This window comes from Rhinopithecus roxellana, chromosome 21, assembly GCF_007565055.1.
Source record: "Rhinopithecus roxellana isolate Shanxi Qingling chromosome 21, ASM756505v1, whole genome shotgun sequence".
NCBI classification, from domain to species: Eukaryota; Metazoa; Chordata; class Mammalia; order Primates; family Cercopithecidae; genus Rhinopithecus; species Rhinopithecus roxellana.
This window is the reverse complement of record NC_044569.1, coordinates 60,105,657-60,119,267: the sequence shown is the minus strand read 5'-3', so window position 1 is coordinate 60,119,267 and position 13,611 is coordinate 60,105,657. Positions and strand designations below refer to the sequence as shown.

The 13,611-nt window shown below is 40.1% G+C and overlaps 1 non-coding gene across 1 annotated transcript; it reads left to right on the top strand.

Moving 5' to 3' along the window:
* Positions 1 to 3,497: 3,497 nt before the first annotated feature.
* LOC115895552 lies at positions 3,498 to 3,698 on the top strand. Its single transcript, XR_004055748.1, has one exon. It is a non-coding gene; the product is annotated as a small nucleolar RNA SNORA73 family (small nucleolar RNA).
* The last annotated feature ends 9,913 nt before the right edge of the window (positions 3,699 to 13,611 follow it).

Genomic DNA, 13,611 nt, shown 5'->3' with positions numbered 1-13,611 from the left:
ACTTTTGTTAAACTTAACAGCCATATGCTAGAGAATCACCTTCCAGTAACTTAAAAGATGAGTAGAAATATTGTCAGCATTGCCTCTCCCTGCACACTAGTAGGAAATAGCATTTGGAGAGTCTGCATTGGAAAACACATCTCTATTAAAAGCATTGGGTTAGGATACCAGAAAACCCAGAGTGATTGGCTGCAAAGTGATACTTCCTTAGTATCTGGAATCAGATCAATCTTTCAGCCAAACCTTCTGGATAGGGAAGATAAATGAAGAGGTGATAATACATTTTATTTTTAATGAAGTGCTCAAAATAAACCAAATGAGGGCAGAAGTTGGCAAATGAGGCATTTTTTTTTACTGTGCCCTCCTTGGGATAGTTGGATTAACCCTGATTGGCTTATACCTAAGTGAAGCGAAAGTATTTACTGTGGGGCAAGACTGGGAGGACAGACACTGCATAGAAAACAACTTGATTCTGCCAGTATCCAGAAAGCCTTGGCGTCGTCTGCCTCTAATTCTTAGGTGAGGGCATAGAAGAACATTCTTAGGTAGGGTGGTATGGTGGTTTGCTTCATTAAATGTGAAATACATAAATTATCTGCCAACATTTCACAGGTGAAAGGATGAATGGCACCATTCAAGCTTACAGTCCCAGTAGCATTTAACATGGCTGTGATTAGCTGTCAAAAAGTTGGATAAGATTTGATGCTTTATGTTTTGTTTTGTTTTTTCTCTATTGGGACTTTTTTTATGATTGCAATACTCCACTCAGTGAAGGGTTTTGAAAATTTTATAGGACTGGCCTTTGATTTTGCTTATTTTTCTAGAAAGATTTCAAGCAGGCTCTCCTGCCATATAAGATTACCTCTCATATTCTCCTAACCTCACATTTTCCAGGGCATCCCTGCGAATGTTTCCAAAAAGACTGCTTGTGCTGGGGTCACCATCCCAATTCTCGTAACTATTAGTATTGACAATCTGGTCGGACGCTAACTGTTTGTTTGACTTACACATTTTTAAATAATCACTTGTAAGGGGAACCCATATTTTTGTCTCTAACAGAGGTGATGAAAATTTAAAAAAAGAAACCAAAAATTTGAATTACCATTCCTTAAAAGAAACTGCAGCAGGATGTCAATGAAGTCATCAAATGCACTGCTGGAGAGCTGCCCTCAACAGAAAATTTAACACTCCACTATCTTGCTTGAAAAATACAGATCTTTTTTTTATACGTGGTCAATTGCCTTCCAAAAAATGTCTGCATTGTAAAATGTTTTTGTCTAACAATTGGACTAGATTAAAATGACTTCATAGAGACAAACTGTTTTTAGCCCTGAAATAACTAGAAATTATTAGATATTTCAACAGCAGCTACCTCCTTTTTCTGCCTTTGCTTACCATATAGTTACCTGAGTTTAAATGTGTTGATGTTTCCTGAACCATATCTCATAAATGTATGACAAATTAAATGTCTTTTCAGTGAAGCAAAATGAAAATATTTAATAGAAATCTTAACTTTCATGAGAGCAAGAACTTGCTTTATCTACTATATGTGTCTCCCATAGTGCTTAACAGACAGCTGTTTGCCCATAGAGCTCAATATTCGTTGACTAATGACCAAGTTAATAAAATTCTCTACTTGGCATAAGAGGGAGGTCTAAGTTTCTTCCTGCTTTAAGCTTCTATATTACACTGTTAAATGGTAAAAAGACTTTTAGCAATTCTTTATTTTATTTAGATGCTAAACAGTGCTTGCTGAGTATTTTCTATGGCACTTAGCACAGTGGTAGGCACCAGGATGGATTCATAAATAAACATGAGACCTGCCTCCCACCAATAAAAATTATATAATTTGTTTGTGGAACCAGGATATCACATAGCAGAAGCATTGCAAAATCTGGAGTAGAATGGTAGTAACTGCATATAGGCAGATAGGGCATTCCATTTCAGAGAAAAGGGCTGTGGGATTAGTTACAAGACAAAACTTCATATGAAAGACAATGGAAGAGCTGGACCATATAGAAAGCAGAAAATGAGGAAGAAATAAGCAGTTCAAGATTGAAGACTTGGTAGACCCAACATATTCATTGCTGAACTTTTTGTCCTAAAACCTAAATAACAATAACAGATGGAGACTAACTGGTGAGCTCAAAGTTTGGTGATAATTCAAGCTTTTCTTATAATCAATGTTTATGATGTGAAAAAAAGTCTGCACTCAAGTGTTTGGTATGCATTAATAAGTTACTGAATATATTTAAGACGGAACAAACTTTATGTCATTGTTAATGTCCATTAAAATGTGGCATTCCGAGAAGGTGAGAAGTTAATTTTTGGTGATGGCTTCTGGAGGTAGATGGAATGAAGAGTCCTAAGGGTATTCAATTACCAGAGAGAAGCTACTGAGAAGATAAGTTTAACTCCCATGATTCTGGAAATCTCAAGTGAAAAAAACTTTAAAAATGACAAATTCAGCAAATATTTACTATTTCAAACAAAACACCGACTTTCCATTACTTTTGCATGGCTAAGAAGTGGAATTATGAACCTCAGAGGAGATAGCTTTTTGTTCAGGAAAGTATTCTGATGCACTTTTTTTTTTTTTTTTTTTTTTTTTTTTTTTTTGTAAACGATGCCCTTCTTGTCTTAAAAGATAGGATAAAAAAAAGAGAGAGAGCTAAGCTGCACTACACAAAAATTAACTTGAATTTGGGAACTGGTCACTGATGCCTCATTGGTGGTTAGAGAGGGCTGAGCAACTTGGCAAGAGGCTGGCAAGAAGTCTAGAAAGAAAAGACAGCCATGCAGACGTCCAGGCCGAGTGGATAGCTGAGGGACTTTTAAGAGTAGTGCTGATTAATATTCAGTTGTCAATGTTTCCTATTCTGAGTTGTGCTGAAATCATTCATTTCTATCTTTAAAGCTTTAATTAAGATCTGCCTAGAGATGTGTTGGGTGTTGGCAGAGAGTGGAGCAGTACTGAGCCTGGGTCAAAGCAGCGTAGAAAGAGGATGTTGGTTATGGGAGCTGAGACAGCTAATTCAGGGCAGGCTGCCCAATGACTGACCCTGGAGAACATCAGCCTTCCTTTGGGAATCCTCAAAGGTTTCAGGAAGAGTGTGGAGGACATGGATAGAGGCTTGAGCCATTTCATTTGGGTAGTAAAGAAAAGGGAAATATCAGGCTCCTGACATGTAGGTAACTTTTAGCCATGCTGAGACAGCTGGATGAACAGAACAAGAACAACATATCTATCCATCCGTCCATCCATCCATCCGTCAATTGATCCAATCATTCGTCATTCAGTAAGTACCAAGAACCTATTATATGTGAATCACTACATTATAAGAGACATAGTTTCTTTTGTGCAGATTTTAATTTTAATAATTAATATATACACAAAGTATATTAAAGAAATAAAACCCAAAGCTTCCAGGATGATGTTGACTTTCTATGGGCCTCGGAGAATGATTTACATTTGAATAAGAATCAAAGGAGAGATTCCAGCGTGGATACCCTGGGAAGTCACTCTCCCCAGGCTCTGTCTAAACGGCATAGGGGAGCATATGGTCTCATCCCAGGATGTACAGTCCTTTGCCACAAGTTAGAGATGAAGCTGGGCCTGGTGTATGCACCTGAATATTCCTACAGCTTCTGAGTCCTGTGGACAATGACAGAGGAGACAAACCACGCAAGAAATGTGTCTAGTATAAAACAAAACTTTAAAAGAAAGAATTAAAGGAGGGAAGAATAACATTCATAGCAACTCTTGATATATAGATACTAATTTGTAATTTATCATGAAATTGCATGTATAATATCTGATCTATCATCACAACTGCTCTTTAAAGAGGTATTATTATTCCCATCTCTCAGAAGACAAAACTGAAGATTATAGTTTGAGTGACATGTTCCAAAAACATAAAATTAGACCATGTGAGTGACTCAATTATCAGAGTAATTGTTATTAGTTTTCTCTCAGATCCAAAAATATTCCCTGACTTGTTCATCATTTTAATAGTTTATATTAAAAATGCAGGACACATAATGAAATTTAAACTAATGAAAGGTAGAAATAAGGAAAGATTACTGATTAAATCATTCATTCTTCATCTAAATAGCCAATTCCCCATTTTATATGATAGAATTCTCAAAAATGTTACGGTCATGTCATTTTTCTGGGATGCATCACATAAGTGAGAAGGTACTTAACAGAGTATTTGGGTGTTGCTAAATGCATCTATTGCATACCACCTCTGCTTATTCCTATCCTAACATTATGAACAGTACTAAAGAAATACAAACTACAGTCTCTGCCCCAAAGAAACTTCTCATCTTCTACGTAGACGTTTTCCCCTTTTTTTTTTTTTTTTTTTTTTTGAGACGGAGTTTTGCTCTGTCGCCCATGCTGGAGTGCAGTGGCCAGATCTCAGCTCACTGCAAGCTCCGCCTCCCGGGTTTACGCCATTCTCCTGCCTCAGCCTCCTGAGTAGCTGGGACTACAGGCGCCCGCCACCTCGCCCGGCTAGTTTTTTTTGTATTTTTTAGTAGAGACGGGGTTTCACCATGTTAGCCAGGATGGTCTCGATCTCCTGACCTCGTGATCCGCCCGTCTCGGCCTCCCAAAGTGCTGGGATTACAGGCTTGAGGCACCGCGCCCGGCCGTTTTCCCCTTTCATGAAAGAACTATGGTGACTTTAACTTCCACCTAAGAGCTCAAACATGGAAACATTTTACCAAGTTAAAAATAAGCAATTTCTAACATTATGTTAATTACACCAGGATAAGTTATCAAGAATAAAAGCAGTTGGTGTAAACATTTTCTTTCCCTACTCCCATTTTGAGTAGAAGTTAGCATTGTATCTCCAAATGTCCAAGTTATCCTTATTCCCATGTCTGTAGGGGAAATGGAAATTTCCTTTCATGACTTTATCCTCCTCATCCCACTCTCCTTTGGACCTTGAGTGTCATTAAGTTGGGTAAAGAGAGGCAGAACATTGGCGATTTGGGGATGAAACTGGATAGGAACAACTGGATCCACCGGAAAGACAGATTCCTTAGAATTCCTCCAGCACAGAGAAGCCATAGACTCTCCAGCAATGGGCCACATTGTGGGCCACACTCCAGTGAGGAACTGCTGTGGGGTGCTGAGAGGTAGACACTGGACACATGCACAGCACTGACCTTGAAGGCAGCAATGAGCTTCCCAATGGGCGTGACCATAGCCAGTTTTGTTGGCTGCTGAGAAGGACCCCTCTGCAGCCTCCTGGAGCAGCTGCCTGAGTGTTGCTGGAATACCAGCACTTGACTAAAGGGACAATAGAAATAATGGTGACTCTAAGGAAGGAAATGTCCCTCAATTTTTCTCCCAGCACACACACAAAATCAGTATCTTTTTAAAGGTTCATGAAACTAGTTTCACTAGTCAGATATGTGGGTGCTCAGGGCAAATTTAATTTCATAAGGACTAGAAACTCCACGTGTGCCATTCCTTGCCCTCAAGTGTTGTGTGGTAGAGTCACTTACATTTACAGGCAGTTGATCCTCACAAATCAAGGATTTCCTATTTGGGGATTTGCCTACTTGCTAAAATTTATTTCTAATCCCAAATTCAATATGGGGGATGCTTTTGAAATTACTCATGAACATGGTCAGAGCAGTGAAAAATTTGAGTTCTCACACTCATGTTTCTAGCTGGATCAAATAAGATGACACTCCCCCTTCTTGTTTCAGCTTTCTTACTGTAAACATGTGTCCTTTACGTGGTCTATTTAGTGGCACATTTTTTACAATTTTCTGCTTCCTGTTGATGATTTTGCTGTTTAAAATGGTCCCTAAACATACTGCTGAAGTGCTATGTGGTATTTCCATGTGAAGGAAGGCTGGGATGTATCTAATGGAGAAAATATGTGTTAGATAAGCATCCTTTAGGAATGAGTTATAATGCTATAATGCTATTGAGTTATGACTTCAGTATTAACGAATCAACAACATATATTAAATATGGTCTCTTTAAACAGAAACACACATGAAGCAAGGTTATGTATTGACTGGTGGACAAAAATGTTGTAAACGGAAGCTTTCAGGAACTTAACCCTGTATTTCTCCTAAGAGCAATGACTTGGCATTTGCTGATTCAGTGTTTGTGGACTTTATAACTATCATGAATAATAAGAATCTACTATATTTACATATTCTTTGACTCAACCTATTATGTGCAAAACATCCCATTAAGCAGCAAAACAAAAATAGTCAATAAATTCTGCAATTTCCGCCAGATCCTAATATAGTGCAACCATACCATGCACCACAGAACAGAATTCAATGCAGGTTTTCTCACTCAGGAAGTGTTTTGGGCCTCATGATTATTTCTGGAAGTAAAGGAGATAGTTATAAGGCAATCTCATTTATACAAAAGCTCTGACAAGAACCCTGAGGACAGCTCTGAGGATGTTTGTAGTGTGGCTTCAGTGTATTTGCGGTCAATGCTTCCTGTTATAAACACAGGACTCAGGCTTTCCAGGGGGCTTTGTGAGCATCTGATCCTGGACGAGACTTGGCATGTTGCATCCCAGCAAAGGAGTGTATGTAAACAGGTTGTAAAATAATCATCTTGAACCCTTCCAAGTGTAGCAAGATTAACAAACAAAGAAAATGAACACACCTATGCCTATGAGAATGTTGCTTTTGCACCTGTATAAATTGAAAACTGATGAGTTTACAAAGTGAATGTGGCTAGTGATGACTGATACTTGACTTACAAGGGTGGAGCCAAAAATGTCAGCCATTTGCTATGGGGTCAACTTGAAGTTCTGGAGAATTTAAAAAAGCAATTGCCGAAAGAAGCAATTGCAGTCTTCAGGTGAGCCTCATGGGTAATTGGGTTGAGTTCTAGCATATTTCCAAGACTTGGCAGCAAAATTATAACTGAACAGTAAAGAAGTAGTCTAGAAAGTAAGCACCAGAAGGATGAGAATTTTTGGCTGTATTGCTCATCACTACATCCCTGGAGCCTAGAACAGAGCTTGGCATAAGGGAAGCACTCCATAAATACTTGTTAAACTAGGTCCATTTAACACTTGAATATGTTGTGATACAAGTGCTAGTGTTTCTGGATATAGAGCATCATGTATCCCTGTCCTGCTTCTCATACCTATGTTATTTCTCTCCCCAGACCAATCTGTCCCAGTCTCCACTTTGCCCTCTAAGCAGCCAGTGATTTTAATCCCAGAAGAAACCAAGAGAAGAAGCAGAAGCTCCATTGCTGGGCAGAAAGTCACCAAGTACCCATCCAGTCCCATGACCTGGGCCTCTATTCCCAGTGGTCCTGCTCCTGACCACTTCCAGAAAAGAGTCTATTATTTCAGAGCAATCACACCTCTGCCATGTAGAGGACTGATTATTTACTTACAGGTAATTGGTAGTATTTTGCATAAGGATCTTAGCTTGTTTTACCAAGGATGTCTTTGAGGTGATGGAGTTGTTGATTTTGTGGCTGCTAATAATATTTTTAAATTTAGAAATTTTTCCCTTTTATGTTTCATTACCCACTCAGAACCCAAATTTCTCTCCAGAAGTTTTAGGAGGCATTAGGCAGGCTATTTGGGATAAGAACGCATGTTGTTCTATGCAGTTTTTCTCTATCCCCTATTTCAAGGATTCCTCCTTATAACTGAGTTTCTCTAAGCCTCTGTTTCTTGTCATACTTTTTTTTTTTTTGCAGACACGGTCTTGCTCTGTCACCCAGTCACCCAGGCTTGTGTACGGCAGCACAATAATGGCTCACTGCAGCCTTGACCTTTTGGGCTCAAGTGGTCCTCACACCTCAGCTTCCCAAGTAACTGGGACCACAGGCATGTGCCATCACACCCAACCTTTTTTTTTTTTTTTTTTTTAGAGATAGGGTCTCACTATATTTTCCAGGCTGGTCTTGAACTCCTGGATTCAAACAATCCTCCTACTATGGCCTCCCAAAGTGATGGGATCATAGGCATGAGCCACTGCACTGCACCCTTGTCATATTTCTCTGGGGCCAACCCCCTTGTCATGCAGGTGATATGACTTTGCTATGAATAAGTAAAAATTTACCATTTGCACTTATTATTCCCTTGCTGTATGCTGAGCTCTTGAAGGGTACTTGGACTGAATTGTGTCTCTCCCAAATTCCCATGTTAAAGCCCTAACCCCTAATGTGACTGTATTTGGAGATAATCCTTTAGGAGGTAATTGAAGTTAAATGAGGTCATAATGGTAGAACCCCAATCTCACAGGGCTGGTTCCTTGTAAGAAGAAGAATGAACATCAGAGCTCTCTCTGTCTGCAACGTGAAGACAGCCATCTACAAGCTAGGACGACAGCTCACACCAGAAACCAAGTTGGCTGACACTTGGACTTCTCCACCTCCAGAGCTGTGAGAAATAAATTTCTGTTAAGTTACTCAGTCTGTGGAATTTTGTTATGGCAGACCCAGCTGATTTAAAACGAAGGGATTTTCTACTTTCTATGTAATTCATTACAGATTAATTACAGCATGAAGAGTTACAACCTATATGTCATAAGAGCGTTAAAGCACACACAAGTCCTGTCATCTGCCATGAGATCTTATCTGTAGACCTCTCATCACACTCATCTTCAATTACAAAACCTCCAATTGTTGCAAAGTTCTCACCCAGACAAGATCTTGCATATGCTCATAGACAAGTTTTCTTGGCTACTACATGGAGCCTTCCTCTTGATTTCTTCTTGCCCCTCTCTGGCAATTTTCACAGTGCATCCTCCAGAGTTCACAGCCTGCAGCTGTCTCCCTCAAGTTTCCTTACAGATTCCAATGCTGTAGAAGCACTGGCAACTTTGAGGGTCCAAAATGGTAGGCGCCATGTTCTCTGGAATTCTCAGGCCACCCACCTACACCTCATCTTACTTCCACTCTCCTTAATCACCTTCCATCCTACGGGACTCAGACATGGATCCATACTAAGTTGGGCCAGAGACAAATACAAATCTGAATCACAACATTCATGCTGTCTCCACATGGAAACCTTCTCTCTCCAAGAGCCAGGCTTTTTTTCTGATTCCATCTTCCACTAGGTTAAGTTCTCTCTCAAGAGTTCCCTCACTTCTCCCTGCTACATTTAGTTGCATGTCTGGAGGTTACCAAAAGTTCAAATTATATATTGTTATGACCTTAGTTCATGCCTTTGAGATATATGTATGTGTGTGTGTGTATATATATACACACGCATATATATACACACACACATATACACATATATATATACACACACATATATGTTTTAATATGTATAACCATTTTACGATTTTAAAAGACTATTCACTCAGTGTGGGAAATTTGTAAAACACAAAAAATGTAAAGAACAGCATACAAAAATTAGAACCCTATCCCTGTTCTCCAGCATTATATAATTTCATCACTACATATTTCAGTATGTGTCTCTAAAATGTAATAACACTTTTAAAATACCACTATCACAATTTTTAAAAACTAACAAAATTAAGGCTGGGCATGGTGGCTCACAACTGTAATCCCAGCACTTTGGCAGGCCAAAGCGGGCAGATCACCTGAGGTCAGGAGTTCCAGACCAGCCTGGTCAACATGGTAAAAGTCCATCTCTACTAAAAATACAAAAATTAGCCAGATGTGGTGGTACACCTGTAGTCCCAGCTACTCAGGAGGCTGAGGCAGGAGGATTGCTTGAACCTAGGAGGCAGAAGTTGCAGTGAGCCACTGCACTCCAGCCTGCGCAAGAGAGCAAGACTGTCTCAAAATAATAATAATGATAACAATAATAACAAAATTGTAGTTGTATTATTCATATCTAGTTAGTGTTTAAATATTATCAATTGTTTTGTAATCTTTTACAGTGTGTTTGCTTGTATCAAGATCCTGTTCTTAGATTACAATTGGTTGTATTTCCCTAAGTCTCTTTAAATCTCTAAGATTTTGTATCCATTACTAGTTTTCCCTTACGATGTATTTATTGAAGAAACCAGATTATTTGTCTGTCATAGTTTCCCACAGCTTGGATTTTGATAAATTAAATCATCAGGGTAAAGATGGCCGAATAGGAACAGCTCCAGTCTCCAACTACCAGCGCGAGCAACACAGAAGACCGGTGATTTCTGCATTTTCAACTGAGGTACTGGGGTCATCTCACTAGGGAGTGCCAGACAATCGGTGCTGGTCAGCTGCTGCAGCCCGACCAGCGAGAGCTGAAGCAGGGCGAGGCATCGCCTCACCTGTGAAGCACAAGGGGGAAGGGAATCCCTCTTCCTAGCCAGGGGAACTGAGATACATAATACCTGGAAAATTGGGTAACTCCCACCTCAATACTGCACTTTAAGCAGACGGGCACACCAGGAGATTATATCCCACACCTGGCCAGGAGGGTCCCACGCCCACAGAGCCTCCCTCATTGCTAGCACAGCAGTCTGCGATCTAACTGCAAGGCAGCAGCGAGGCTGGGGGAGGGGCGCCCGCCATTGCTGAGGCTTAAGTAGGTAAACAAAGCCCTGGGAAGATCGAACTGGGTGGAGCTCATAGCAGCTCAAGGAAGCCTGTCTGTCTCTGTAGACTCCACCTCTGGGGACAGGGCACAGCTAAACAACAACAACAACAACAAAAGCAGCAGAAACCTCTGCAGACACAAACGACTCTGTCTGAGAGCTTTGAAGAGAGCAGTGGATCTCCCAACATGGAGGTTGAGATCTGAGAAGGGACAGACTGCCTGCTCAAGTGGGTCCCTGACCCCTGAGTAGCCTAACTGGGAGACATCCCCCACTAGGGGCAGACTGACACCCCACACCTCAAACGGTGGAGTACACCCCTGAGAGGAAGCTTCCAAAGTAAGAATCAGACAGGTACATTTGCTGTTCAGGAATATTCTATCTTCTGCAGCCTCTGCTGCTGATACCCAGGCAAACAGCATCTGGAGTGGACCTCAAGCAATCTCCAACAGACCTACAGCTGAGAGGCCTGACTGTTAGAAGGAAAACTAACAAACAGGAAGGACACCTACACCAAAACCCCATCAGTACGTCACCATCATCAAAGACCAGAGGCAGATAAAACCACAAAGATGGGGAAAAAGCAGGGGAGAAAAGCTGGAAATTCAAAAAATAAGAGTGCATCTCCCCCGCAAAGGAGCGCAGCTCATCGCCAGCAATGGATCAAAGCTGGACGGAGAATGACTTTGACAAGATGAGAAAAGAAGGCTTCATCCATCAAACTTCTCAGAGCTAAAGGAGGAATTACGTACCCAATGCAAAGAAACTAAAAATCTTGAAAAAAGAGTGGAAGAATTGATAGCTAGAGTAATTAATGCAGAGAAGGTCATAAACGAAATGACAGAGATGAAAACCATGACACGAGAAATACGTGACAAATGCACAAGCTTCAGTAACCGACTTGATCAACTGGAAGAAAGAGTATCAGTGATTGAGGATCAAATAAATGAAATGAAGTGAGAAGAGAAACCAAAAGAAAAAAGAAGAAAAAGAAATGAACAAAGCCTGCAAGAAGTATGGGATTACGTAAAAAGACCAAATCTACGTCTGATTGGGGTGCCTGAAAATGAGGGGAAAATGGAACCAAGTTGGAAAACACTCTTCAGGATATCATCCAGGAGAACTTCCCCAAGCTAGTAGGGCAGGCCAACATTCAAATACAGGAAATACAGAGAATGCCACAAAGATACTCCTTGAGAAGAGCAACTCCAAGACACATAATTGCCAGATTCACCAAAGTTGAAATGAAGGAAAAAATCTTAAGGGCAGCCAGAGAGAAAGGTCGGGTTACCCACAAAGGGAAGCCCATCAGACTAACAGCAGATCTCTCAGCAGAAACTCTACAAGCCAGAAGAGAGTGGGGACCAATATCCAACGTTCTTAAAGAAAAGAATTTTCAACCCAGAATTTCATATCCAGCCAAACTAAGTTTCATAAGTGAAGGAGAAATAAAATCCTTTACAGATAACCAAATGCTTAGAGATTTTGTTACCACCAGGCCTGCCTTACAAGAGACCCTGAAGGAAGCACTAAACATGGAAAGGAACAACCGGTACCAGCCATTCCAAAAACATGCCAAAATGTAAAGACCATTGAGGCCAGGAAGAAACTGCATCAACTAACGAGCAAAATAACCAGTTAATATCATAATGGCAGGATCAAGTTCACACATAACAATATTAACCTTAAATGTAAATGGACTAAATGCTCCAATTAAAAGACACAGACTGGCAAATGGGATAAAGAGTCAAGACCCATCAGTCTGCTGTATTCAGGAAACCCATCTCACATGCAGAGACATACATAGGCTCAAAATAAAGGGATGGAGGAAGATCTACCAAGCAAATGGAGAACAAAAAAAAGCAGGGGTTGCAAACCTAGTCTCTGAAAAAACAGACTTTAAACCATCAAAGATCAAAAGAGACAAAGAAGGCCATTACATAATGGTAAAGAGATCAATTCAACAGGAAGAGCTAACTATCCTAAATATCTATGCACGCAATACAGGAGCACCCAGATTCATAAAGCAAGTCCTTAGAGACTTACAAAGAGACTTAGACTCCCATACAATAATAATGGGAGATTTCAACACCCCACTGTCAACATTAGACAGATCAACGAGACAAAAAGTTAACAAGGATAACCAGGAATTGAACTCATCTCTGCACCAAGCGGACCTAATAGACATCTATAGAACTCTCCACCCCAAATCAACAGAATATACATTCTTCTCAGCACCACATCACACTTATTCCAAAATTGACCACATAATTGGAAGTAAAGCACTCCTTAGCAAATGTACAAGAACAGAAATCATAACAAACTGTCTCTCAGACCACAGTGCAATCAAACTAGAACTCAGGACTAAGAAACTCAATCAAAACCACTCAACTACGTGGAAACTGAACAACCTGCTCCTGAATGACTACTGGGTACATAATGAAATGAAAGCAGAAATAAAGATGTTCTTTGAAACCAATGAGAACAAAGATACAACATACCAGAATCTCTGGGACACATTTAAAGCAGTGTGTAGAGGGAAATTTATAGCACTAAATGCCCACAAGAGAAAGCTGGAAAGATCTAAAATTGACACTCTAACATCACAATTAAAAGAACTAGAGAAGCAAGAGCAAACACATTCAAAAGCTAGCAGAAGGCAAGAAATAACTAAGATCAGAGCAGAACTGAAGGAGATAGAGACACAAAAAACCCTCCAAAAAATCAATGAATCCAGGAGTTGGTTTTTTGAAAAGGTGAACAAAATTGACAGACCACTAGCAAGACTAATAAAGAAGGAAAGAGAGAAGAATCAAACAGACGCAATAAAAAATGATAAAGGGGATATCACCACTGACCCCACAGAAATACAAACTACCATCAGAGAATACTATAAACACCTCTATGCAAATCAACTAGAAAATCTAGAAGAAATGGATAATTTCCTGGACAATTACACTCTTCCAAGACTAAACCAGGAAGAAGTTGAATCCCTGAACAGACCAATAGCAGGCTCTGAAATTGAGGCAATAATTAATAGCCTACCAACCAAAAAAAGTCCAGGACCAGATGGATTCACAGCTGAATTCTACC